A 27,223-nucleotide genomic window follows, 5' to 3' on the forward strand; every position below is an offset into this window, starting at 1 on the left:
TTGGTCCAAATAGGACAGAACAGACACAGGAGGAGGACAAGGTGCAGATGAGGGGAGCGATAATTCAGTATCATACAACAGACAAAGGCGGATTCAGTCCACAGATGAGCTGATGCCTGGTCTGGTGGACAGTGACTATGGTACAGTGCTGAAGGCAAATGAACATTTTGGGTCTGAAATGAATTTCTGATAAGATGCTGACCACTTATGATACTCAAATTAACTTTGTCAGTAATCATGCTCCAACTATTAGTCTGTATTGTTTTCTCCTTAATGTAGAACAGTTTTATTGTATAATTTTTCAGACTTCACCCCTCCCAAACAAAAACATCCACAACCAAGAAACAAGTGTCTTGTGTTAGTATTTTTGTTGGGATCGTATTTAATTTGCTTCTGTCTCACAGTAGCTTGGCATGTATAAAACCAAATCCCAACTCAATGACATTTAGTTTTAATGTGCTTTTAGAATTGCCTTATGTGATATTTGATTTCAAGTTTAACATTCATTATAAAAATAGAGAGGTAAATTTATGTGACAAATAATGGTTCTGCAGGATTCTACTCAGATTTTTCTGGTTTTTAGGAATTGAATTTTTATTGATTTCTTTTTTTTCTTTCAAAATAATTTTGCCTTTCTGTGAGAGTAATGTTGTCTACCATGGGATTAGACTTCCAGGACCAGTGAAGCACTGCTGGGAAGGAAAGTGAGAAAAAAATGTCTATCTGTGCCATAATAAAGTTTTCTTTTGAATATGGAGTGGAAAGGCCATTGCCCATGAGCTACTTCACTTACATTTCACTTTCTGCTATTATATTGAAATAAATGTTCATTTTCAAGTGCACCCTTTTGCTTGTTTGGTGTTTGTACTGGGTTTGGACATAATTTCTGCAGGCATGAACAATTTTTCTATGTTCTGTAAAACATCTGGTGTGCTTTAGACTACCGTGACTTACCTCAGCTTCTGCTGAGGTCAGTGAAAGTAATCAAAGTTACTCTAGAGGCAAATCCTTTGAAAATATTTCCCACGTGCAAGCAATGATGATACACTTTGAGGTAGCTTGTGTCTCTTGCCACACATAAGCCTGCCTTTGAGTGATGGGAGTACCATAACCTTGTCTTTGGTACCTACAGACCAAAGTTCCTCCCTCTTCCGAGCTTTATGCCCACCAGTCTTCTGGACTAAGCACTACAGTGGGAGTAGTTATTTCCTTAGCCCTCTAGATCTGGTTCTTAGTGGAGATGTGATATGGCTTTGTACCGTAAGTCAGTTTTTAAAGTGCTTCTTACCCAAGGCAAATGCATATATAAAAGCTATGTGGTTCTCTGCAGTGTCTATGGTACATAAAATTCTTCCATTAAAGTGTAGTGAAATGTGACTAGTCATTTCTCTGATTGTAAAAGTATCCTTAATATTTTATTCAGTAACCAAAGCCATAATGTGTGTCTATGACTGGAATTATTAACGTATTAATAACTTATTATTAACTATTGGAGTCATTCAGGCACATCTCAACATCCATTTCTTGATATCATTATTTTTTTTTCAACATTGCATTGACTGATGACAATATTTAACAATTTCTGGTGCTACAGTCATTTTATAAGAAACTGATTAGGTTTTTTATGTTTCTAATGGCTTGTCCATAGTAATTGTGTTTTTATTTAATTTATTGGAAACTTGTATCACTATATTGTTCAATTTTAAATACCATTACTCTATAATTGAGTTGTACTGCAGCTATTTTTTTTCGTTTAGTACCAGCATTTATAGATATGTTTCCATTTTCTGTAGCTTTTTGTAGTCATCCCATAGTTATGGCTCCAGGTAATTACATACTGATATAAATAGAGTCTGACTGCAAAGCTAACCTTTTTTCATGTAGCTTTGTATCTAACCCACTGCTAGACTGCTTATTTTAGAGTATTGCAGAGCCACCATATAGTTTTAATGGGAAAAAATTATTTAGAATGACAAGGTTCCAGTAATGTGAAGATTAAACTTTGAGTCAGCTTAATCTGGGAAGGAAAGGGTGGTAAGGTAATAGGCTCAAAACTGTTCTCGTACTCTTTTTTTTTTTTACTGCTTTGAGGACAGATAGCTTCTCAGAGGGCTGACATCAGCTATGAACTGAGAGTTGGTTAGAGTTTAAAACTTGTGCATTGTCGTTTTATTACTTTTTCTCCTCTAGTAAGGGTAGTAGCAAACAAAAAGTGTTGTAGTAGGACTACTGAGTCTAAGGACTTAAATACTGGTTCCAGGTCTATTGCAGTATTCCTGCTGTAATAGGACTCAATATTACTCAAGTAGGAGTTGTCAAAGTTACTAGGTAGACACAATGTGACATCTATTTCTTCAGGTAATTTTTCCTGTTTGATTAATAGCTGGAAAAATAGAATGTAGCATTATTACAAGAATCTATGAAAATTGAAATATGTTGCAAGGTATTTGTAGTAAAAGGAAGGTATCTTGATGACTGAATTAAGTCTTTTTTATTACATGCTAATTCTGACAACTTCTTAAGTTAAAATTTGTACTTCTCTAGTATAAGTAGATTTTATTAGCAATTAAACTCATTTGTGATAATGGAAAGAAAAGCTACATGCATCCATGGCCAGGTGACCATCCTGGCATTTCTTTTCTGAAGCAGAAGTGTAAGGTGTATGTTCATCTTCTGTTAAGAAAAGTCAAAACTTATCTTCAGTGTTAGATCTTTTTTTTTTTTTTTAACAATGGAAGCATTGTTCTTTTCCCATATTGATTTTGTTTATTTAAACTTGACATTTCTTTAAACTATTTTAAGTATTTATATATTTCAACTTTAGAGAAATTAAGGGAATTCACTTCACTTCTTCACACTTCCATCAAAGACTGTCATAGTAAAGCCAGCTAGGTTTGTATGATGACGTATGACTCTATTATAAACTCAAGTGAGTACAGATCTGGTCACAGCACATTTGTCCTCCAGCTTAGGCAGAGCACTTTCAGGCTGCTAGTGAAGTTAAGACCAGATTCAGTATCTGTTGATGCTTTGAAAGATACAAATGCATTATATTTTTGGCAAATCCTTGGTGGTTTGTACTTTAGTATAAATAATGTGCATTGTATTATTTCATGTACACTTAACACCGTACACTTGGAGTTAGGATGATCTGGGGAGACCATCTCCAGAAGTAGCTTTTGAAGTCTGGGGGTGTTATTTTCCATCAGATGTGATCATTTAAAGTCTGGGTGGTTTTTTGGTTGTTTTCCTTTGTTGAGCAGGATGCTTTTCTGTGTGTTTTACAGAATCAGCATGGTCCAGGATTAGAGCAATCTAGTGTTTTCTCCATATAGGGACTGCGAGAGGCCAAGATGCAGCCTGAGGTACAATTCAGGGATGTCCCTATTAGTCAGTCATAAGATACTAAAAACGCATTAGCATCTACACAAGTACATACAGTTTGTACAGCTGCAGGGTGGGGTTTTTTAATGGTTGGCAAGCATTGTATTGCACACCAGGGTGAGCTGGTTGTCCTTTGTATGTAGTTGGAAGGATGAGAAAGGCTTTGTCTCATCTTTATTGTCCTCACAGGTTACTATTTCACAATTGGTGTTGAGGTTCATACTCCCTGTAGATTAATGGATGCTCTGGTTGGAGCGAAACACAGCCGGCCTTCAGCATTCATCAGTTTGTAAGTATCCTGTGTCTATTTACACACAGTAATAACTGTCAGACCACTGGATTTTGATGAATAAGCTGTAGGATTTTTTCTGTTGATGCCCAGCTTGGAGCCCATGAAGATCAGTGGGGCCTTTCTGCTGGCTTGTCTTTTGGATGAGGCCCCACGTAACCAGTGGGAAAGACAGAGGAATTATAAAACCATTAAGAATAATCCCAAGGGGAATTCCTACCACCACCCAGCAAGGGGCTGCCCCAGCCTGGGCATCGGGCACCTCGCTGGGGACGGGGTGGGACACAGGCCTACGCATGAGCCCAGCTCGCCAGGGCCAGGCTGTGAGGAGCGGGAGGCCGGCCCTGCTGGGGCCATGGTTGAGCAGGGGCTGGTGGTCTCAGGGCTGATACGGGGTGAACCCTGGGGTGTTCACAGGTGTTTGTAACTGGCATACAGGTCTCTGCATTAAGTACTGAACTTTAAGTTAATTACAAGTTTTAATTTCTTCACACTGTGTTCTGTCATTTTTTCCAGAGTTTTTCTGGGCCTTTTCTTGCCATCCTCATAAGAACTTGGAAGGCAAGAGCCTTCATCTCTGCTGAACACCTCCTTTGTTAATAAATCACCTGCTCATTGCTTAGAAACAGCATTATTTCATTTCCTGACCTGACCTCTCCTGCTAAGCGTATTTGAAATAGTTTTATTATTTACTGTAGCTTTTAGTTCAACCTGTTGAGTCCCCTACCTGTTATCAGTATTTGCTCTTACTCTACATACAGTCTCATTCCTGCTCTTGTTACTCAGCTAAAGATGTGTTAGGGTGCCCATGCACACCAGTATTGAATGTGATTATTTCATTGACTCTTTAGATGAGCTCCTTTACCATTTCTGTTCAGTTCCTCTAGTTTTGTATATGGCAGGCGCAGGCATGAGCAGGAGCAGGTATGCTTCACACCACTAGCAAACTGCTGCTCTTTCTGTGTTCACACTGCCGTTAGCACTGGGGAGGCATGTTGGTACCTTCTCATGGCAGCAAGGTAACTGGTCATGAGTGCTTGTAGTCTAACTAGAAGGCAAATTTTTAAGAATTACAGTTGCAGTTGCATTTAGGTAGTAGCTAATAGTGGCAGTGCTTCCAAAATCTCAGCTTTACTACAAGACACACTTCTGCAACTGCAGGTGCCTACAGACTGGTTATCTTTGGCTGTCTCCTAACACTTTAGGCAGACCTAACTTGGGAGTAAGGAGAGCTAGCCACAGGGATCCCTGGATAAAATCTCAAGCTCAGAGTAAACAAGTAGCAAATATACCTGTGAGGAGTCGGTGCCTCTCCAAGGTCAGGACTGCAGTAAGACTAACCTGATTGTGAAGCTAAGATCTGAGAATAGTGAGGGAGGATCTAGATATAACATCCAGCTCATTTTTCATCCACAGCAGCACAGAACAGAATGTGAACACAGCTGATATCTGCCGGTGTTGTCATTTCATTTAGGGTTCCCCTCACATAGATAGGATTTCACTGAGGTATGAACATCATTCACTGCCTATTTGAAATTCTTAAATCTGTGTTTCATTAAACATCCAAGTTCCTTAGTAAGAATACCAGAGGACCCTGTTTTTTTCTTCTTTTTAGTTCAGTTATTTGAAGAGTAAATACAGCTAGGCTGCCTGCTTGGTGTGATTCATCTTTTATCTCAAGGTTGTGTATAAAGAAAGCTTTCTTCATCCCTCTTGCTGTAATATCACAGTGCACAGAAGTCAAGTGATGTTTGGCATTATGTTCTGTATACTTCACAGCTGCATGTTAGTCATGTGGAACTAACTTGTTAATGTTGGTGACAAATCTCTCCACAAAAGTGAATGTAAGATAGGTGTACAAAAAGAATGACCTTTTATAGTTCTGGCTGGTGTGTCACACATGCCTATAAAGGACTCCTACCATAATTCACAAGCCTAACTTGGGAAACAAGCGTGCATGTAGCTGGCTGGTATTAGTTTTGGCAATAGGTGTCTTTGTAGCCTAGAGTGTTAATTAAAGTTCTAAGGGCCCTAGGGATTACTTAAACATCCATGTGATTATCTTAATGTTCAGGAATTTTATATGTTTATTTTTAAAGACCATCTTTCCTTCATTTTGATTCCAGGAGTAGGATGAGAAAGATCAGAATGCCATAAAAGTTTCTGAAGTCTATTTCTGCATTAAATATGTATTATGATAAAAGACTTCTCACTGATGCTCAGATTAGGAATTATATTCAGAATATTGTTCCTGTTGTGATTCCCTGCTGAATTTCTCCATCTGGTAATGTTACTACTTAGGAAGTGATAACATATGCATGTAACAAGTTAATTGTAAAAGCTCAGAATGGATAATTTGATTGTGCTACTAAAACAATAGTAGCGAAGCATTCTGGTCTGTGGTTGCCAGCATTAAATTACCATGATTGTTATAAATCATACGAGAGGATTGTGGGAAATAGAGCTTTCAGCTTTTCATTACAAATCCCCCATTTTCTGTCCAGTGATCTGAAGGGGAACAGCGCTCAGCCATCTGTCTAATAGGCTGCGGTGGCACTTTACAGACCATTACTCTCAGTGCTCTGGGGGAATAAGAGTGGGAAGAGGCAACATGCGTGAATAATGTAGTATCCTTAGGATCACAGTGCTTCTTGCTCTGCAGATTCATAGCAAAGAATTGAGTCTATCTATACAACTGCTGTACAGGGGGGCCCTGGCAGGTTTCCACGTCAGACGGTGCATATGTTAAACAACCACAACTCAGAAAATGTGGGGGATGAATAGGAATTACTAGGAAATGTGCATATTTATTGTGTTGCAAATTATAAGTAATAATATGGTTATTTCTGAGATTGTGAAATATATGCCTGGCAAATGTAAATGCTGTCCTGGGCAGTTTCTTTAGCAGGCCTATTTCTCAAAAGCCTGTAACAACAGATAGCTGAATAGTTCATATAGGTTACTAATAGGAACAGTTGTGCAAATCCTATATAAAAATTCATTAAAGCTGGTAGAAGTACATCTCACTGTTATTTAAAATCACTTCAGATACCCATACGCTTGAAGACTGGCTAAGGTCAGGCTGAAAGGGTAAAGAAGACCTTGGTAAAAGGATTTGGGCCAGAAGGCTTCTTGGCCCTTCCTTCTGAATTTAAGCCAGCAGAAGAGGCAGACTGGTATAAACGGGCTGCCGTTCCCCATTTTCTCAGACTATGAGTTTCATTTTGATACCATTGGTCCTTTATTTTATTCAACATGGATGACAATTTGACCAGAGCCAGATGATACATCGAAATTGCCACTGTCAATGACTCCGTGTCCCACTAAAGCTTGAAGGATGTCTACCATGTGAGATTTGTTTCAGCCCCATCTTTACCATCCTTAAGCTTTACCACCTTCTAGCACTAACAGTGCAGTTTCCCCAAGGCTCAGAGATGACATCTAGGCTGACATAGCTGAGGTGCGGTTTCGGCTGGAGGATGGAGTGGCGAGGCACAGCTTGTGTCCCTATCGGCAGGCTCTCGCACCCTCTGCCCTGGGGTGGCCACGTTCACACCCTTGATTGAGAGCAGCTGTGGAGCCCCATGCCAGGGCACGGGCAGCGGCTGGGGCTGTGCTGGTAATTGACCATTGTGTAAGGATGATGGATGCCAAGAATTGGGCCCATTCCGTGGTCCTTTTCAGTTTACTAGTAAAAACATAGTCAAAATGTTACAAAGGCCATGTGATGCTTCTGGCATTTTTTAGCATAAAAATAGCTAGTCAGCACCAGGAACAAGTTGTATTTTATATATGCTTTTCTCTGCTGTATGAGAAAAGTTTCTCTTTTTGCATTTAAAAAACAGAATCCAGTTCCAGCATACCTCAACTAATGTATTCTCCACCGTTTTTTAAGTACAAATACTCATGTAGGGGGAAATAATTGTTAATTTAAAACTGAAGCATTAATACGTTCAAACTTTTCGTCTTATGTCTTCAGAATCTTCATTTGATGTTACCCATGGGACTGGGACTGGAATGCAGGCTCTTCACTCTGAGCCCTGGTCCGGCTGTGGATATTCTGTGCTTGCTCTGCAGCAACAATGGGGGTTCACACTGCCTCTCAGGGCTCATTTTTTTCCCATGGTTTTTAACAGAGCGGCACTGAAAGACAATTAGTTCTTGATTAATGAGTTGTGAACTCAGAAAAGGGAGGAATTTAGCTGGTAAATGAGTGTGTTGCTGGCTCAATGTATAGCCCTACTATATTGTTTTCCCTATCAAAAAATGAGTGAAGCTTACAGGAGCAATGACAAAATCACTACTCCTGTGGCCAGAGGGCATGGTATTTGTGTTAGTGTCTTTTGCCAGTTATGAGACATACCTAATGCTTAGCTTTGCCTGACCCTTCTGGTGACATTGTACTACAAGTGCATATCATATGGCCATGATGTGTGTATGAGTGTCGATATTTCTGAGATGCCAGTATCCACATCTGTTGCAAATATGTGGAAAGTCCATGAGTTCCTAGTCTCTTGTTTCTGCCTACCACACTTCACTGTCAATTCATGCCATACCCATCTTTTTCCTAAAATATTAATAATTAAAAAATAAATAAAAAAGAAGAAAATCCAGATTAAAATAGTACTCTACAGAAACTGATGTCTACTCAAGTGCATAATATAGGAATGTGTCCATCTCTATTGGAGAAGAAATAAGACAGTTATTTTTAAAGTAAACGTAACACATGCACGTGTGTTAAGGGAGTTGGCAGAGGTGATAGCTGAACCACTCTCCATCATCTTTGAAGGTCCTGGAGAACAGGAGAGGTGCCTAAAGACTGGAGGATAGCCAGTGTCACTCTGGTCTTCAAGAAGGGTAAGAAGGAGGATCCGGGAAACTACAGGCCAGTCAGTCTCACCTCTGTCCCTGGAAAGGTGTTGGAACAGCTTCTTCTGGATGCCATCTCCAAGCAACTGGAAGAGAAGAAGGTTATGAGGAGTAGTCAGCATGGATTCACCAAGGGGAAGTCGTGCTCAACCAACCTCGTTGCCTTCTATGATGGCATCACCAGCTGGGTAGATGGGGGGAGAACAGTGGATGTCATCTACCTTGACTTTAGCAAGGCTTTTGATACTGTCTCCACGACATCCTGCTGGCAAAGCTGAGAAAGTGTGGGATAGAGAGTGGACAGTAAGGTGGGTTGAGAACTGGCTGACTGGCCGAGCTCAGAGGGTGATGATCGGCAGCGCAGAGTCCAGCTGGAGACCTGTGACTAGTGGTGTTCCCCAGGGGTTGGTGCTGGGTCCGGTCCTGTTCAACATCTTCATCGACAACCTTGATGAGGGAATAGTGTCCACCCTCAGCAAGTACAGCAATGACACAAAGCTGGGAGGAGTGGCCGACATGCCAGAAGGCTGTGCTGCCATCCAGCGAGACCTGGACAGGCTGGAGAGATGGGCAGGAAGAAACCGAATGAGTTTTAATAAGAGCAAGTGTAGAGTCCTGCACCTGGGAAGGAACAACTGCACGTATCAGTACAGGCTGGGGGGCGACCTGCTGGAGGGGATCTCTGAGGAGAAGGACCTGGGGGTCCTGGTAAATGACAGGTTGGCCATGAGCCAGCAGTGTGCCCTGGTGGCCAAGAGGGCCAATAGGATCCTGGCATGCATTAAGAGGAGCGTGGCCAGCAGGTCAAGGGAGGTGATCCTCCCCCTCTACTCTGCCCTGGCCAGGCCTCACCTGGAGTACTGTGTCCAGTTCTGGGCTCCCCAGTACAAAAAAGACAGGGATCTCCTGGAAAGAGTCCGGCGGAGGGCCACAAAGATGATACAGGGCCTGGAGCATCTTCCCTATGAGGAAAGGCTGAGGGACCTGGGTCTGTGCAGCCCGGAGAAAAGACTGAGAGGGGATCTTATCAATGTTTACAAATACCTGAAGTGTGGGAGACAGAGGGATTTGGCCAACCTCATTTCAGTGGTTTGTGGGGACAGGACAAGGAGCAATGGCCACAAGATGGACTACAGGAAGTTCTGCACCAACATGCGGAAGAACTTTGCTGTGAGGGTGACGGAGCACTGGGACAGGCTGCCCAGGGAGGTTGTTGAGTCTCCTTCTCTGGAGATATTCAAGGCCTGTCTGGACGCCTACCTGGGCAGCCTGCTCTAAGGAACCTGCTTTGGCAGGGTGGTTGGACCCAATCTTTCGAGAGGTCCCTTCCAACCCCTACGATTCTGTGATTCTGTAAATTATTACTAAAACAAGACAATTGTGATTTTATTCATAAATGCGTATTTGGAAATTACATCCAAAGAAACTGTAACTCAGTTCACTAAGCAGAACAAAGACTGATGTATTTTAATTAATCAGAAGTCAGTGTGATTTTGTTCTTACTGTGGGCAAGGCTAATATTTAAAAGCATTAGCTATTTATGCTCAATCAAAAGATAAGTAGTGGTGGTGGAATCACTTTCAATTGACTTTACTTACTATTATTTTGGCATCAGATAAAAGTAACATGATGCTTTCAATATAGAATTCTTGATTTCAGATAGAGACTTTTCAAATTGATAGTGTCTGTGATATGATGCCAACCAAATTTGCCTTGGTGTTCTTTTGTGTTGGCATGGTAATGAAAAAAAAAACCACCACGCTTATTTGCTTCAAGTGTATGAAATCTTTTGCTAAAATGAGGTCAGTGGCTTATGAACTCTCACATCTGAAGGCTGTCTGCTTTGAATAGCTTCAAGAGCTGTTCCAGTAATTTACTTATCAATCCAGTGAGAATTTTGAAACAGAAATCTGAATTGTGTGAAACAAATACAAAAGAAAAACAACAAAAAAAAAGAGGTTTGATTAATATTTTCTTTGGTGTTTACAAGTCGTCTCATCTAACTTTTTGAACCTTCTACCTTTTAAGTTTAGATTCAGGTGAGATTTTAAAGATAAAATTGTCTTTCAACAAAACCTTTTCTTGTATAATGTTGAATTGGGTACTAACTTAAGGAAAGAAAAGCTTTTGACATTTTTGCATCTCAGTTCTGTGAAATTCGGTTTAAATGTACAGCTGTTAACAAGTTATCCGAAACTGTGTTTTTCACTGGGACGAGAGAAATGGATTTGGAGCAAAAGGTAGAAAGAGTATTCTCAGTTAGAGGATTTTATGTATCATTTAAGTTGTTTTGGTTTGAGGTTTCCTGAAAATACAGGGGAAGGAGAAAGCACCATGAATGGAGGAATGAGAAGCTCTATGGAGGCCATCAAGTAAGGCAGGATTAGCTTTCAGGAGTATGGTCAGAAGAATAAGTGAAGGAGACTGATGGTGGGATCAGATTCTGAGTTTTGTTCAAAAACAGATCTTGGGAAAGTTCAGTGCTATGTGAAAGAATCTGGACTTGAGAGTTTGAAACCCAAAGTGGAGAGTTTGAAACCCAGAGTGGAAGATGAGTCCTCCAGACAGTGACTGAAAGAACTGTGTTTTAGTTTGAGACAAAAGGGTGGAAAGACACACAATGCTTCTAGTTTAAGGAGGCAGAGGTTTTTTTGTTTTGTTTTCTTTTGTTTTTTTAAGATGAGAAATACTGAGTACAATTTTAACATGGGAGTGGTGGGATATAGTGGAAGGTTAGAGGAAAGCCTGAAGGAGAGGAAGTAGGACAGAGTGCAAGAGGAGAAAGCCAGAGGAGTTAGAGTAGGCAAGAAAAAAAAAAATGACGCTCACTGGAGAGCAATCTTCAGATTGTTTCAGCATTAATCCACCTCTTTCTTCCATACTCAAAAATAAAAGTAAGCAAAGGGGAAAAGTCACGCAAGAATCCCTGTGACTGCGGACCTTGTGCTGTGTCCAGGCAGTTGCTGTTACTGAGAACTTGATAGGCAACTGCCTAATATCTGTTATGCATACTCCTTGGAGATCTCTGGGTAAGCGGAAGATTGATTTGGCCTGTAATTACCTCTTTTCCTGGATTTATGCCTTGGAATAGCTTGAATGTTTGGACATAAAAGTGAAAACGAAGTTAATTCAGTTCTTTCGATGTAATCTCAGTGTTATCTGCCTAATATCCCCTAAGCACATTTTGGGTACCTGGAAAAGCAGCTGGGCCTCTTACAGGCTGGCCTGGCAAAGGAGGTTTCCATGCTTTCTGGCAAAGCAACACTACCTATGCTATCTGAATGATGCTACCCATTAGTCATTGCTTTTATCAGCAGAGCCAACCTGTGGGTGGGTGCAGAGGCAGGTTGTTGGTCAGCATAGGCTGTGCTGTCCTGGGAGCTTTCCTGCTCTGCTTTGGACCCTTCTTTGTTAGTTTGAAATTTTGCCTCAGACTATCTCCTGGCTTGTGGTGAATGAGATATGGGGATCTAGGTAACTGACATGCAGCCTTCTCATCGTTGTTTCTACCCTACCAGGCTTTTCTTGTCTTCCCTCTTGCCCTGACTGTACGGTTGTTCTCATCTGTTTGAACTAAATGTACGTAGTGACTAATGCTTTATTAATCTCCTAGTTTCTCATTGCCTGTTTCATTTCAGCCTCTTCCTGAGCTGTTTTAGACCTCCACTTTAATTTTTTTTGTAAAGCATAGTGAGTGTCAGTTGAGCTCTTTATTTCACTGTCACAATTCAGTATGTATCTGTGCTCAGTCAAGTATGTCTTTTTTAATGCACCGCTTTCTTAGCGACAGGTGTATTTCTTGGAAATATGATAGGTTGCAACCCGCAAAGTCATATTTATCCAGCAGCTGAAAGATGATCAGGAACCATTCATCAACAGTGTGAACTCCTCTTGAAGATAGGACTGAAGGGCATGACATTCAGCTATACCTGACATATCAGATAATCATTGTGGCAGCTAGGACATATCGAAGTAGGGTGTCTGCCTATGATTCAGTAAAAAGATGATGGGCTTTTAGACGGGTACTTGAAAACTGCTTGCCTATGTAAATTATCAAAAGGAATTCAGTTCTTTGTTGGGGTGAAACTCTTCTGATTTCTCCCAGTGGTCCTCTTTTAAGCCATGGCTACAGAAATGGATTGCTAGTAGCAGGAAAAACTAGTGCAGGAGAAGTACAATAGATTCATGACACAGTAACTATAGCTTGCTTTGGTCTTTCAGTCTGACTCTATGTGATAATTTTCATACAAAATGCATGAGCTGTTTGGAGAAAAGCACTTACCGCAGTGAGAAGCACTCTATTTCTCACATCTCTATTGCAACCTGAGTCACTGGGAACAGTTTCTTTCTTTTTTAGGTCTCTGAGTAATCAGCTACCAAAGTAAGAAATATTTCATAAAAGGGCCAAATCATGGACCACTTAGAGAAGCCCAAAAGTTATGGGTCATAAAATTATCAAAACAATCTGACATCAGCAAATCATCTAAGGACTAACTGTTACCTGGTTTTAGAAGAAAACAAAGCAGGATGCACATTGCATAAATCTTATCTACACAGATTGTTTTTTTACAGATTTGTGAAGAAATACTAAAATGATACTTGTCTCTTATTTATATAGCCATTGTTGTATTTTTCAGTCTGAAGATGATACATAGTATATAATTTGTGCTGCTCTGGCAGACTAACTGCTGTCCACTGCTCTGATACATTCTTTTTGTGAAAGCAAAGTAATGTCCATCAGAGTTATGGAGAACAAGTTCAACTGAAATTTGTTTGATTTTTTTTTAAAGCAATGTTTCTTTTCAACATGATGCTTCTTTTTTTTTCTGTAAAGATCATTTCAACTTTGGTATTTTATTTATGAAAGTTGTGTTGTGGTTTTGTTTCTGGAAAACTGACTTCACTTTTCTTTATGCTCTCAGTATAGAACTGCTTAGAAATAACTACTTGTCAGTAACCTTTTCAGAAACTTACAGTATAACAAAATGAAACCGTCGATCCCTTAGTTGAGCTTCTTAAACACTGACAAGATAAATTAGAGCTTCATTAAATTAATGATTCGATAATTAAAAAGGACGATTCAAAGGAATGGCTTAGAAAAATGGATAAAGTATAAATGAACTCTGCATTAAAGTTACCATTAAATGGAAGAACAATGAATCATAAATTGCATCTGTATAAATGCACATGCTTTCTGTGGGGAGACAGTAATTATTATGCCCAGGAGCATTCTCTGTAACGTCTCCCACTCAGCTACTGTCAGCCTCAATTATTCCATTATGATGAAAATTTCTGAAATGATCTGAGGTTAAAGAAAAATAATAATAATAAAAAAAATCTCTTTGCTTTAGTTTTTTTCCTGTTTTTAATAGTCTAGAGGCATTGATAACTTTGAGTTCTCCTTTATAGTAATTACATTTACAAACACACTGGTAAACATACCTCAGAAATGCAAGAAAATTGCAAGTCACATTCACTTTTTAATGACGTCATTTACAAACAAGTTGTAAGTGTTTCATGAGGAAGTTATTAAGGATTATCTGATTTGGCACACAGTGGTGTCTTCAGGGATCCCTTTTGATATATGCACACTGAAATGGGAAGAAGAAGCACTCTTCATTTCTTTTCATTGAAAGTGTTAAGGGAATTTTGCCATTACTTGGTATTTTTGTCATGTAGTGTATAACCAAATCTGAGAGAACCACTGAAATGTACCTATGTTACAAAAGTGTATATATATAAATACATAAGAACATTTGTATTCCTAATATAGTCTCATTCTGGCTACAGGCTGGAAGCTGTCTGAATACTGCCATCAATGGTGCTCCTGCCAAGCCCTGAAAATAGGCCTCTTTGAATTCCTGAGTCTGATTTAAGATTGTTGATTTAATATTTTTAGAAGAGAAAACAAGCCTAAATCAGTGGAGAAATAATTGGCTGAATATGTGAATTGCACAAGATTCATGTTCTCACTTGGCGCCTCAGAGAAAACACACTTTGAAGGAATTCTCCACGCCAGTCTCCTGTGTTAATTGTGACACACACAGAAACACCCAAAACATCCTGCTGCAGATGCTTTCTGTTCCCTAGTTAGCCACATGTAAAGAAACCTTAATTTGAGATAGGGATGCTCTTATAGTTGGACTTTGCTTTGCGTCAGATAGGGAGCAAATTGTTTGCATCTCTGCTGAGATGTACCAAAAAGACCAAAACTAAAGAGGCATTGTGGAGCTTTTACTGAGGCATCTGGTGAATCCAAGTGAGTCCACACAAGTGAGCTAGACTGTCTCAGCTGTAGGTTTGCTCTGTGATTTTAACTAAAACTACCCACATTTTTAGAGACAGAAAATGGCAGAGTATCATAAAGCCAACAAAATTCACTGCTCAGAGTGTATTTTGGTCAGTCAGGTAATTTCTGTGATCTGCTCTGGTTTGGTCACTAATGTGGTGTGCTGCCTTGGTTTATTAGATGACCTTCCTGTGCCTTAGATCATCTATTAAAACTGAATAATGAAGAATATACATGAAAATTAGGTGCAGGACTTACAGTGAACTTTTAAGAGTAAGTAAAATCTGAGACAAGAACTCATGACAAAAAACAATGTGTGATATAAACGTATCATATGCAGAAATCCTATAATTTAAATAAATACGTGTATACAAACCCATGCAGTCTCATAGAAGATGGATGAATGGCTATGGATTAAATACTCAGATTCCCCAGATGCTTCACTGTGGTTGATTTGCAAGGAGGTATCCTAGAGGTGTGTTCTTCTGTTACTGATTTAAGTATTAACCGAAAGCAAGTGAGGACTGCTTTGAAAGTAGAGCTGAAGAAAAATGTACAATATCATCGCTGTATAGGGGCCAAAGTTTGTGACACCAAAAATCTCTTCTGGTTCTCTGTCACTGTGAATATTACAAGCCAGTAATTCTGTGTATAATCTTTATTGAGAGAAGGAGCTGAATTTGAGATCTTCCCAAATGAAATATTTGTCTCTGAAATAAAATGCTGAGTGCCTTCAGCTGGGAACTTTAGAAGAGGGTGTGTTTGCTGATGTAGTAGGATTTTTCTTATTGGGTCATTCTTTACATTCAGCTCTTAGAAACTAGAAATATTTGAAAGCATGAACAAAAGGAACATAAAATCAATGAGAAATGTTTCTTCTCGAGTAATCTATAGTGTTTGGAAAAACACTAGTAAGAGTTATTTGGACTTGCATACAGCTCCCACAGCTTTTCTAAACAGACAGCTCTTTAATACAAAGCCTCTTTGTTATCTGAAATTATGGAGGAAGGCAGAAGAGAAGTACATTTAGAGTATGAAAATAAACAAAGTATGTGTAGCTTGCAAATAATTCATCCAGAAAATGGAAGACAATAGTAAAAACCACAACTAAAATGTAAATCCAGTTAGACGCCATGACTTTTTTTTGCTTCTTATTTTTTTGAAAGTAGTGATTGTTGATGAACAAAAGTCAGATCAGTGCTTGATATTAACAAAATGTTTATTTTTAATGTGATTATTCCAGCACTATTTGAAGCCACAGGTATATTAGCACATCGCAGGAACAGCTGAGGAGACTAGGATCCTAGCTAAAGGAAGAGCCCATGGCTGGGGATGTAGAGTGGATGAAAGGGCCAGTTTTAGGTCTTCAGCCCTACATGCATAGGTACCTCCCAGCTGCACTTTCCCACCCCTGGCTGACTTCAGCTTCTTTCTGCATAGCAACTGACTTCGGCAAATCCTTTCTTTAATGCTTTATCTATTCGCTTGCTTTCCGTTGTTGGCACCAGTGATGTTGACCTTGGAGCTGTACACTTGGAATTGTATATAACTCCATTGGTTCTAGGCATTGCTTTGCATAGCCCAGCAAAGTCCTGATTTCTTGACTTTACAAAAGGGCTGAAGAAGTACAGTTCAGGACTCCAGAGCTTGGAAATGCATGTCTTAAGAAAAATAAGGAGATGAGAAGCTCAGTCTCTTGCTTCATAATTTTGAGTGCTCATCAAAAGTTGTGTTTTATTCTTGTATTGAGGAAACCTGATCCCTGCTGAGCTGAAAGTGAACATATACAATGATAAATGTTAGCTTCTCTGGGAGAAAAAAAAAAAAAAGCAATGGAGCAGAAACTGGGCAGTCAGTGAGGCTCTGAGGCAGAAAATGAAATAGCTGTTTTGAAATAACAATGTGGACTTTTTGGATTTTCTGTTGAGAGAAGGTTGAAACAAAATGGCCACCATCTTAGTTCATGGGTAACACTTCATTTGAATTGCAGCCATCTGAGGAACTCATAAAGCCAGTCATTTGTAAATGAAGATACATAATAGTACTTAGAATATCAGCTGCAACATTTCATGACCAAATTAAATTCAAATGTAAGTTGAATTAAATTCAATTTAGATTGTGTCAACAAATTTACCTCATCTCCTTCCTTTATCCTCAAGAACACTCTCCTGAAGTGTGGATTACCCAGCTTCCAAAAGTGGAAAGGAAATGAGAGCCACAGAGGTTTTAACTTTACCCAAGTTACATACTGAGACACCAATAAGCTTAAAATAAAATTTGTATTTCTCCATTTTAAGTCCTGTAGTTTTAAGCACTAAACTGTTCACCACTTTGCTGATTAGTCATGAGCATTTTTGATCCAGTAAATTTTGTTTGTTTCTGTATTAACAGTTTGCCAAATGTTTCCATATGCTATGTTTTTTCATAGAGCAGTGATGACTTCGGCATAATGCATTTAATAGGTGATTTTCTTAATATTTTATATTTCCTTTTGGAAAAATGTTTTCGTCTACCTTCTTACAGTCCTACAGTCCCTTACAGTTTTATGGTCCCTGAGCCACTGGTTTTTATCCTTGCATTAGTTTTAGTCCTCAGTTAAAATTAACAGCTTTGTTTTCCTATATCTTTTTATATTCTATTTGCATATTTAGAAATGTTTAGTCAAAAAGGAGTGGGAGATGATGAGAGGAAAGGGAGTCGTATTATTCAAAAGACAGGCTTTCCAGTTTTGTAAAAAATTATCTGGAGCTGGCTGATCATGAATCAACAGTGCCATTCTGTTACAAAAACACAGATATAGTAAGATGTATAAAGCTAAAAGAGAACTACATGAGGTAATCCTTTCAGTTTGTCTTTGGTAAAATATCAGATAGGCTTCTATTTCAGACTTTGGTTAACTGGAGAGAGTCTGGAGGAAAGCTCTGGGAACGATCAGCAGTCCGGAAAACTTGTTTGAAAGAAATGGTTTTGTTTTATCTGGGGAGGGAGAGAAGGAGAGAAGTGTAATGGTCCTCAGGTAGGCAAAGGAGTATGATGACAAGTAAAAAAATAAGTAGAGAGTTTGAAATACTTAAAGAAAGACTTGCAGTGCCCTTCCTAGTAGCATGGATAGTCATGCACTAGGATGGATTTCCTGGGGAGGTTGCAAAATCTTTGCAAATCTTTTGAAAAATGCATGCCTTTATCAGTCTTTTTGAAAAATCCAGTAGACAGACTTGAGAGTTAAGAATTAATTGACCTGGCTGTGAAGAGTGGGAATAGACTAGCTGATGTCTGGCAGTCTTTTCCAGTGCTATTTTCTGTAGGTCTGTTATACCTACAGTAATTCTTCCTAAATTTGTTTTAAAGTAATTTGTTCAAAAGCCAACCAAATCTTGGGCTACATCAAAAGCGTGACCAGCAGGTCAAGGGAGGTGACTGTCCCCCTCTGCTCCGCTCTCATGAGACCCCGCCTGGAGTCCTGCACCCAGCTCTGGGGCCCCCCTCCCAAGAAGTACGTGGATCTATTCGAGTGAGTCCAGAAGAGAGCCATGAGGATGATCAGAGGGCTGCAGCACCTCTCCTATGTAGATAGGCGGAGAGAATTGGCTCAGCCAACTGACAGGTTGTTCAGCCTGGAGAAGAGAAGGCGCTGGGCAGACCTTACAGCGGCCTTACAGTAACTAAAGGGAGCCTACAGGAGAGCTGGGGAGGGACTCTTTGTCAGGGAGTGGAGTGATAGGACAGAGTAATGGCTTTAAACTAAAAGAGGGGAGGTTCAGATTAGATATAAGGAAGAAATTCTTTACTCAGAGGGTGGTGAGGCCCTGGCACAGGCTGCCCAGAGAAGCTGTGGATGCCCCATCCCTGGAGGTGTTCAAGGCCAGGCTGGATGGGGCTTTGGGCAACCTGGTCTGGTGGGAGGTGTCTCTGCCCATGGCAGGGGGGGTGGAACCAGATGAGCTTTAAGGTCCCTTCCAACCCAAACTGTTCAATGATTCTGTGATATTCAGGCTTGAAAAGTAAGCTGCAGTAATGGAGATTTTTTTTATTCAGTTTGTGGTAAATTCCAGTTTTCATTTCAGCCTTGTAAAATATTTTTTTCTATATTTGTGTTCTTGATTCCTCAGTATCTGTTTAAGTTTGTTAGTCTCTTAAGTGTGGACATGAGAACTGGCTACAGTAATACAGTAATACAGCTTTCTTCTCAGCTTGTACTTGGTATGTCCCTGTTAATTTATCAGGGAATTTTCCCTTTTAAGTTACTGATATGTCAGCAACAGTTTCATCTAGTAGAGTTCAGTATTTCAAGCTGCCCAGATCTCAAAATACTTTGCATAAACATTGACCGAACAGTTCTTCATAAAATTCCTCCAGTTCAACTTGATAATTAACTGTTGCTGGGAATATGACATGCTTCACTCATGGAAGACAGCCTGAATTCTGCTTTCATAAGACAGCACAACATCTATCTTGTGTGTCAAGTGAAATTTTAATACCTACTTAAGAAGTTTAGACCTCTTGTCTGTTTACATACTTTACAACCCTGATGGCTTCTTTTACATCCCAAAGAGGTGTACTAATTCCTATTACTTGTCCCTGGGCTGCAGTGCTAAACTCATGAGCTATCCTGTCCACAAGCTATACTTGTGTAAGTGTAATGCAGTATAAAATATATATTCGCCTTTCATCCCTACTGTGAGTGCCAAAACAAATATCAATTGTTACTTAGCTTAGTGCTGCTAAGATGATGTTCCGGTTATTGTTATGTCAAAGAGACAAAGGCTGCCAAATCTGTAAGAACAGAAATGTGGTTCAGTAAAGTATTTAAAATATGAAGGGCAAGATTTATTCCTAGAGCCCTAAGGGGTTGAAGGCATTGAGCGGGGAATAAAGGCTCTGATTGGAACAAGAATGTGATCCCTCATAAAGGGAACGCTGATGGGACAAGTGGAAGGGTTAGAGGAGGAAAAGAGGTTTAAAAAAACAAACAAACCACTGGCTGTCTGTATAGATGGTTATAAGGGAAAGATGATGGAAGGTTCTGGTGTATTTTGTTAGTGTTTCTTTGAAAGAATTTAGGGAATCCCCGTGCAGAGAAAAAGTTGATGAGAGAATTTAGGGAGTGAGTTCACAGTGGTAAAAAGGTTGTACACCTGGGGGTGTGAAACCTTTTTGTATTAGAGAAATAATTTGAAGCAGTAAGAAGTTTGAAATTAAGAAGGATGGAATGACTTAATACCACATGAAAGTTTCTTTGAACAGAATATTTGCTACAGATGGCTCACAGCAAAAAAAAAAGTCCTTACAGTGACATTGATCACCTTCCTCACTGCTCATAAGTGCATCCCTTTAGGTCCCATATACATATATATATATATATTTGTGGCTCATTGCAAGGATTCAGATGTAGTTTTTCTAACTAAAGAGGAGGCGTATATACATGCCTTCTCTGAATCTGAGCAATAAGCTGGTTTTGCCTTTTCAAGCTTTTATGTGCATATGTATGTAAGTGTGCTGTACAAAAGTCACGCTGAAAACATTTGTCAAATGCTCTGGAGAATTCAAGTGACCACAAGTTAATGCTGGGCTAGAGCCACAGTAACTGAATGCATTTTCAGCCCAGAGTCACGAGAAGATCATTCATCTTACTTTTTAGACTTAAATTCAGTGTATGTGTCAAGTGTCCACATAAGTTATAGCCTTAGTATGTTTAATTTAAATAAATACTGCAACATATTGTCAGCACGACTGTATATATGTATATCTGCCCATATCTGTAAAAAGCAGGTATGTCACCTTGTGGTTAAAAGCATATATAAATGAAGTGACAATGCTTGGTATTTGTCTAGTCCCAGGCCACTGTTCCTCCCATATCCTTTGTTGGGAGACCACGTCCTTAAGTGGAGAAAGGCAATTGCAGTGAACATAAAAGTTCATGCTAAAATGTTCCTGTATGTACCTTACCCCGTCAGTTTCTGAGGATGAAACAGCCTCGATCAAGTCAATGACTAATGGGGAAGTTTGAGCCTGCCCTGCTGCAGCATTTCCCTTCTGTCCAATGACTTCCAAGTCATAATGCAGAGTTAATGCCATCTCAGCAGCGTTGCATTGGAGCAGCTCACTTGAGTTACAAGGGAAACAGTGAGCAGTATACACAGTAAAATGTCTACCTTCCTTCTAGATAGTGGCTGAGATCTCCTGGGAGCCTATGCGCTTCCCAGGCATTCTCTTCAAGCAGTAGCTTAATTTCATGTAGCTCTCTCTCTTTCTGTGCAGTTCTGTGTGCAGTTCTGGGCACCACAGTACAAAAAGGACACGAAACTCTTGGAGAGTGTCCAGAGAAGGGCTACTAAGACGGTGAAGGACCTACAGGGAAAGATACGTGAGGAGTAGCTGAGGTTACTTGGCCTGTTCAGCCTGGAAAAGAGGAGGCTGAGGGGAGACCTCATCGCAGCCTACAGTTTCCTCACAAGGGAGAGCGGAGGGGCAGGTGCTGATCTATTCTCTTTAGTGACCAGTGATAGGACCCGTGGTGCCAAGCTGAGACAGGGGAGGTTCAGGCTGAGTATCAGGAAGAGGTTCTTCACCGAGAGGGTGGTCACGCACCGGAACAGGCTCCCCAGGGATGTAGTCATGGCACCAAGCCTGTCGGAGTTTAAGAAGCGTTTGGACTGTGCTCTTAGTCACATGGTCTGAATTTTTGGGTAGACGTGTGTGGAGCCAGAAGTTGGACTCGATGATCCTTGTGGGTCCCTTCCAACTCGGGGTATTCTGTGATTCTGTGGATCTCTCCCTGGGAAGGAGGTTCCTGTCTGCATGCCCAGAGCAGCATTTCGTCCTGCCTGCCTTGAGACCTGCCTTTCAGATGCTATCTGAAAACACCATGAATAGTTTCACAAAGATGGGACTTTTTTCCAGCACTAGTCGTCATTTGGATACTGCTTTGAAGACCTTTTGACATGTTTGGGTCCATCTCATCCTCTCTAGTTTTATATTTTTTGTTAGGTTAGTAGGGGAAGTGCTGAGGAGGTGAAATGGACACAGATCCTGACATCCCAATTAAGAGTTGCATCTGATCTTAGTTTGGAAGCAAAGAAGTCTTGGACAGGCTCTATCTTATAATTCAGTGTTGCAATCCTTTCATTTGCCACATCGGTTAGAGTAAACAAGTTTGTTTCTGAAAAGAATATATCTCTGAAAAAAAAGCCTCACCTGTATAGTTTATTCCTGTGAATCTATGTTCTCCTTTTGCTGAAGTTGACGTGTTTCCAACAATCATTGAAAATGTGGCTGCTTGCCATTTAAACATCTAGCTCGTTACCTTGTGTGCAGTACTGCCTCTTTTTCACACATAATGAAGCGTCAGAGCCAAGAGCAGAGGTAACTGTCTTCGTGCTTGTGGGGCTTGTTCTCAACTGCAGCGTTGCAGATAAACAGTGTCGCTGCATGGAGTCTGTGCTATCAGCACTTGCTACCAAGAGTGAAACAAAATGTTCTGAGTACAATTAGGTAATCAGAAGTTAGGACATTTCCCTCACGTTGCCCATAAAGTAGCTAAGATCTTTTCTACGGTTGAGCAGGATTTCAAAATATTTTGGAAGGACTACTGGAATAATTTTCTCTTTGTAGTAGGATTCTGACTTTGTCACATAGAGATCATTTCCACTTGCTAATATCTTACCAAGTGTTTGGAAAGAGGAATTTGTCAGTAGTCTTTGTTAGCTCATTTCAGTCAACAGCTGCCTTAGACTTTACAGCTTTGTTTCAGTCTAAGCTGTCCCTTTATTTTTGAAAAACACAGTTGTGGCTCACAGGTCAATTAGTCTCTGTGAAATGAAGAGATCTTTTGAAAATTCACAATTAAATCATCTTAGGACTCCTTACAGAATTACGTAAAAATGTAACCTCATAAAATGTGAGCAGGCTGTTTCTGAAAAGTGGGATATTAGAACTTCGTTGTGTATATTATGGGGTAAAAAGTAAAGCCTTACCATGTATGAACCTATCCACTCATCTTGTTCCATGGTATATATCAGTGGAACTGATTGCAGATTTCACTTCAACTAACAACACATAGAATGATTTTTTAAGCTTCATTAGTATTGCATGTTATTCTTGTTTTGCGAGGAAAATTCCTTCATTTATTGTCAAATGTTTGTTGAATTTTGCTCTATTTTCAGTTCAAGGATTTTCTCTTCTGGTAGTTTTTTGTTATTGTTGCTTTTTTTTTAACATAATTACAGAGGTGTCACTTAGCCTTTTACACATTGCACTGTCCTGAAAAAGGCAATGTTACTTTCTCAAAACTAGCAGTTTATGAGTTTCTACACTGTAATTTACTCTCTAAAGTATTAGGAGTGAGATACTACTCATCCAAACCCAGTTGGTGATAATTCTGATTTTCCTTCTAGGCCAGCTGATTTACATTGAAATGTATATTGAAAATGAGTCTTGATCAGTCCTGCTGACTTCCTTTTGCCATTTAAATCTGTGTTCATCCGTTTTAATGTCAAGGTTAGCATAGGGTGCTGCTGCTTGGCAAGCCCCCAGTGACAAAGGGGGTTTCAGGTGGCCGTCGCTGTTTGAGTGAGAAGCCCAGGTGCTCCTCGCAGTGCCATTGTGGAGGCTGCCCAGCTGGTGGCCTTTCCCAAGACCGCCTTCCATAAAGAAGGACAGTGCCAAGGCAACTGTTAGAATTTTGTTATGTCATCTTCCTGCCACTGTGACCTTCATCGTTCCAGAGCTCATGTTTTCTCTGTTTCCCCTCATTTTGCATAGGGGCTGGGATGGCTGGAGAAGGTCGCGCTTTGCAGCTGAGCTGAGGGAGGCGTGAAGCATCATCCATCCCCTGCTGACATTCGAGGTAGCGTGTTAACTTTTATCTTACCTGCGGGAGACTTTATGGTGAATGTTGGGTAAGCAGAGTGATCAATAGAGCCCTGTAGTGCTCTGCAGGTAATCCTCACAATTTCTGTAATTCATTCCTACAGAAGATGATAATGCTATAAGAATTCTGATTGAGATTCCAATCATTATCTTCTGGCATACCCCCCAAAACAGAAATATTTGCGTTAAGGCTATCAAATTCCATCTGTCTGTAAGTTGATGGCTTCATTTTTGCTGAGCTCCAGTGGCCAGCATTTGAAACAAAGGGCCCAGTAACTGATAGAAGTGCTTAAAAGCCATTTTTCCATGTCAGAGAAAAATTATTTTACTATGTTTTCATGAGACACTTTTTATTCATGAAGTTAATAAAAGTATTAGTTGCTTAATTTTTTGAATGCAGAATATTAAAACAAGTGGGAAAACGTTCTGTGTTTTTCCAGGGAGAGCGAGCTTGGAAACACGTATTGGAATATAGTAGATAGAAAGTCTTGGTTTAAATGATGTTTAAATGGCATCCAGAATGAATTCATGTAGTGATTCGGGTTCATATCTGGAGTGCATTTCTGGAAGCTTAATCAAATTATAGTAGGGGTAAATCTGAATCAAACATATCATAAAAATACACTTTGGGGTACAGGTTCCAGGCTCATGATTGCTTAGGCTGTGGAACTGGAAAGCTGTTATCTAGAGTTGAATGATTACATATGGCTTTACTGCTGCTATTTGTGTGCAATAACAGTTTTATGAGGCTTAATTGGTTATTCCTGTGTAAGTGTACACAAATGTAACGTTACTAAAAAGAATAGAAATTCTTTGGTTGTGATACAGTAGGTAGAACTTGCCACACTATGTCCATACTTTTAATGTTTCTAAAATTAGATGGTTGAACTCTAGATGCCTTCATTGTACCATGAATCTGTGCTTAAGAGACTTTTCTAAGGATATACCAATTCCACTAAAAAAGTAAAAAGGTCAGAATAGTGAAAAGTTGTTTGTAAAAATGTTTGTAACATGGGCATAATTTACCATCATAAGGAGCCTCCTCAAACAAAACCTTCCTTGTGGTGGTTACTGTGCCTTCTCATATTAAGTTGAGCACCCTTGAAAGTCATTTATGAATGACTTCTCTCATTTTATAGCTGAAGCATGGCAATACAACCATACAGAAAGCTGCTTCTCTGCTCTCTTTTCCTGGCTTTTTGTGCTGAGCAAGCTGGTCATTCCCTAGCTAAGCTGCCTGGTCTTTGTTCTTCTACAAGCAGCAGTACAAGAAGTGTGTCTCGCACTTGGAGTGCCCAGCTTGGACACAGTGTCTGGACTCACTTCTGAGCACCACTACTGGCTCACTCTGTGGTTCTGCCACCTTGTTTAACCTCGTTGTGTTTCAGTTTCCTGTTTGTAAATGAAGGCTAATAAGCCTTAACTTTCAGGAAGGACCAAAGCACACTGATCCTCAGGAAATGCTGTTACTCACACAGCGTGTATCACATTTGATCCAATATTAACACCACGTTACCAAGGGAGAGTTCAAACCATTTGCATTTAAGTGTGACCATGCACTTTGAAATTTATAGTGGATCCTTGGGTGGTAAAAATCATTTCTGTGGTGCTTTCTCGCTTGGTATTTTCCACTAACTAGTCTAGTCTAACTAGACAGAAAACATTTTGGCACAGGGAATGGGAACTAGCTTACTCCAAGGATAAGGGAGGGGAGATTATGCTGGCCAGATATCTTGAAAATTACATACCTGTAATTTATACTATCTATGCCAAGTTAGTTTTAGATTAAGAAATGAAATGTGATAGCTGTTCTCATGTAGATCAAATAAGAGCCAAATCTTTATATATTTACTTTTTAATACGGATTTGGCAGTACCAGCTCAATTATCTGGAGGGAAGTTTGCTTCTCAGCTCTTGGTGAAATTGAGACATTTAATGCATTATGCACAGTGGGAAATGTTCATCTGCACATTTTCTAGACTGAGATTAATAAAGTGTTCTGCTCTGAATAAGGATTTTGTTTATCCTAAATGAATTTGTTGCATTCTTTCCTAAAAAATTAAACAGATGCCTTGTTATTTCAAGTCTGGGATACTGAAAGTGACCCATAGAGGTGGCGAGAGTAATTTGTGCCTCATTGACATTTACAGCCCCAATGGAAGATAACACGAGGCACAGCTTTAAATAGATTTTGAGAGTGCTGGTAGTTCTGCTGAATATGCTGGAAAAAATTTTAATATCTGGCCAAAAGTAGCAGAGATGTTTGTAAAATAAATGCTCTAAAATATTCCAGTAAGTGGCATTTCTTTAGCTATTAACACTTACCAGCAACCAGGTCAGAACACCTCTCTGTCTTTTAAATAAAGCTCTGCTAAGTTGCTTGCTTACAACATACGGAGTAGGAAACCATTCATGGTGCCATGAGTGCCTGAGAAAAGCTAAGGGTATGGAAATAAAATTGTCTGTTCTGTTCCTCCGCAGTCTGGAAAAACTTACAGGCATACAGGGCTTCTCCTTTTGAACGGGCTTTTAACTGCAGGGAAGAGCTTGCCTAAGCTGCGAATGTCAGTATGTGCACGTTATGTTGACAACAAGTGTATCCAGCAGTTTAATACCAAGAAGCTGTAATACTTCGGTAATCGGGCAAATTATCTGGTGATGTTAGGCTGCCACAAACTGTATCCACCATGTGTGGGTCATGTCCGCCAGTTTGTGACTGGGATCAAATCCAGATCCCTAGATCAGAATTGTTATTAGTAGACAAAAAATACATATATGCTTCATTATAGAAAAGGAAAACAATCTTATTTTTTAGCTTTATGGTTATTCTTCATACCTTCACTTTATCAGTTCATCATACAACCTGAAGTGTTTGCTTTTTACCAGTTAGTGATACAGTCATCAGTAGGACAATTTAATTTGATGCTAAATAAATTGAATTAAGTTCTGCTGCTGTTGAATCATGTGGTACTGCAGATCTGAAATCAAAGTTAAGATTCAGTTTGAATAAGTCTGGCAAATTCAAGTATTATGTTCTGGCAAATGGCTACAGGCAGTCATATTTCATTGACTAATATGCCTAAAATAGAAAGGAAACTAAGAATGTAAGCATAAAAATATACTGCACAAAATATTTACTTAATGTTGTTGTCTTGTTTTTATAAAGAGAATACTCTGCACTCCTTGGTAGCCACGTTTATTCTTGCTCCTCGCTGCTCAGATTGAATTCTGGGTACAATATCTCATAAATACGCCATTTAAGAATTATTTGTGAAAAGCAGATTTTCCAGGCTAAGTGTGCTACACTGAACCAGTGAGAAGAATCAGGTAAATCTGTGGAAACCTATCCTCCCAGACACTACTTCGTGTGCTTTAAAAATACACACCAGCAAATCGAGTCTTACCCTTTAGATACCTCTCTAGGATTTATGATGTGTGACTAGTAAAAATACATCAGTATGGTCCAATCTTTGCTGAAGTACGTGTAAGCATGGATGTTGAAAGTCTAGTCTCAATACTGCCCC

General features: G+C 39.7%; 1 protein-coding gene across 14 annotated transcripts in view; it reads left to right on the forward strand.

Annotated features, from left to right (window-relative positions):
- The window catches only part of GHR (growth hormone receptor), a 138,813-nt gene that overhangs the window by 27,872 nt on the left and 83,718 nt on the right, over positions 1–27,223 (forward strand). For 13 of the 14 annotated variants that reach the window (XM_080575033.1, XM_080575032.1, XM_080575031.1 and 10 more), the window contains exon 2: positions 23,592–23,676. The gene's annotated coding sequence lies outside the window, so the exon portion shown is untranslated. Of the gene's footprint in view, positions 1–3,573; positions 3,674–23,591; positions 23,677–27,223 lie in introns of all 14 variants that reach the window. The other variant, XM_080575034.1, reaches the window with a different exon arrangement.

Source organism: Anser brachyrhynchus (genome assembly GCF_964034855.1).
Source record: "Anser brachyrhynchus genome assembly, chromosome: Z".
In the NCBI taxonomy this organism is placed as follows: domain Eukaryota; kingdom Metazoa; phylum Chordata; class Aves; order Anseriformes; family Anatidae; genus Anser; species Anser brachyrhynchus.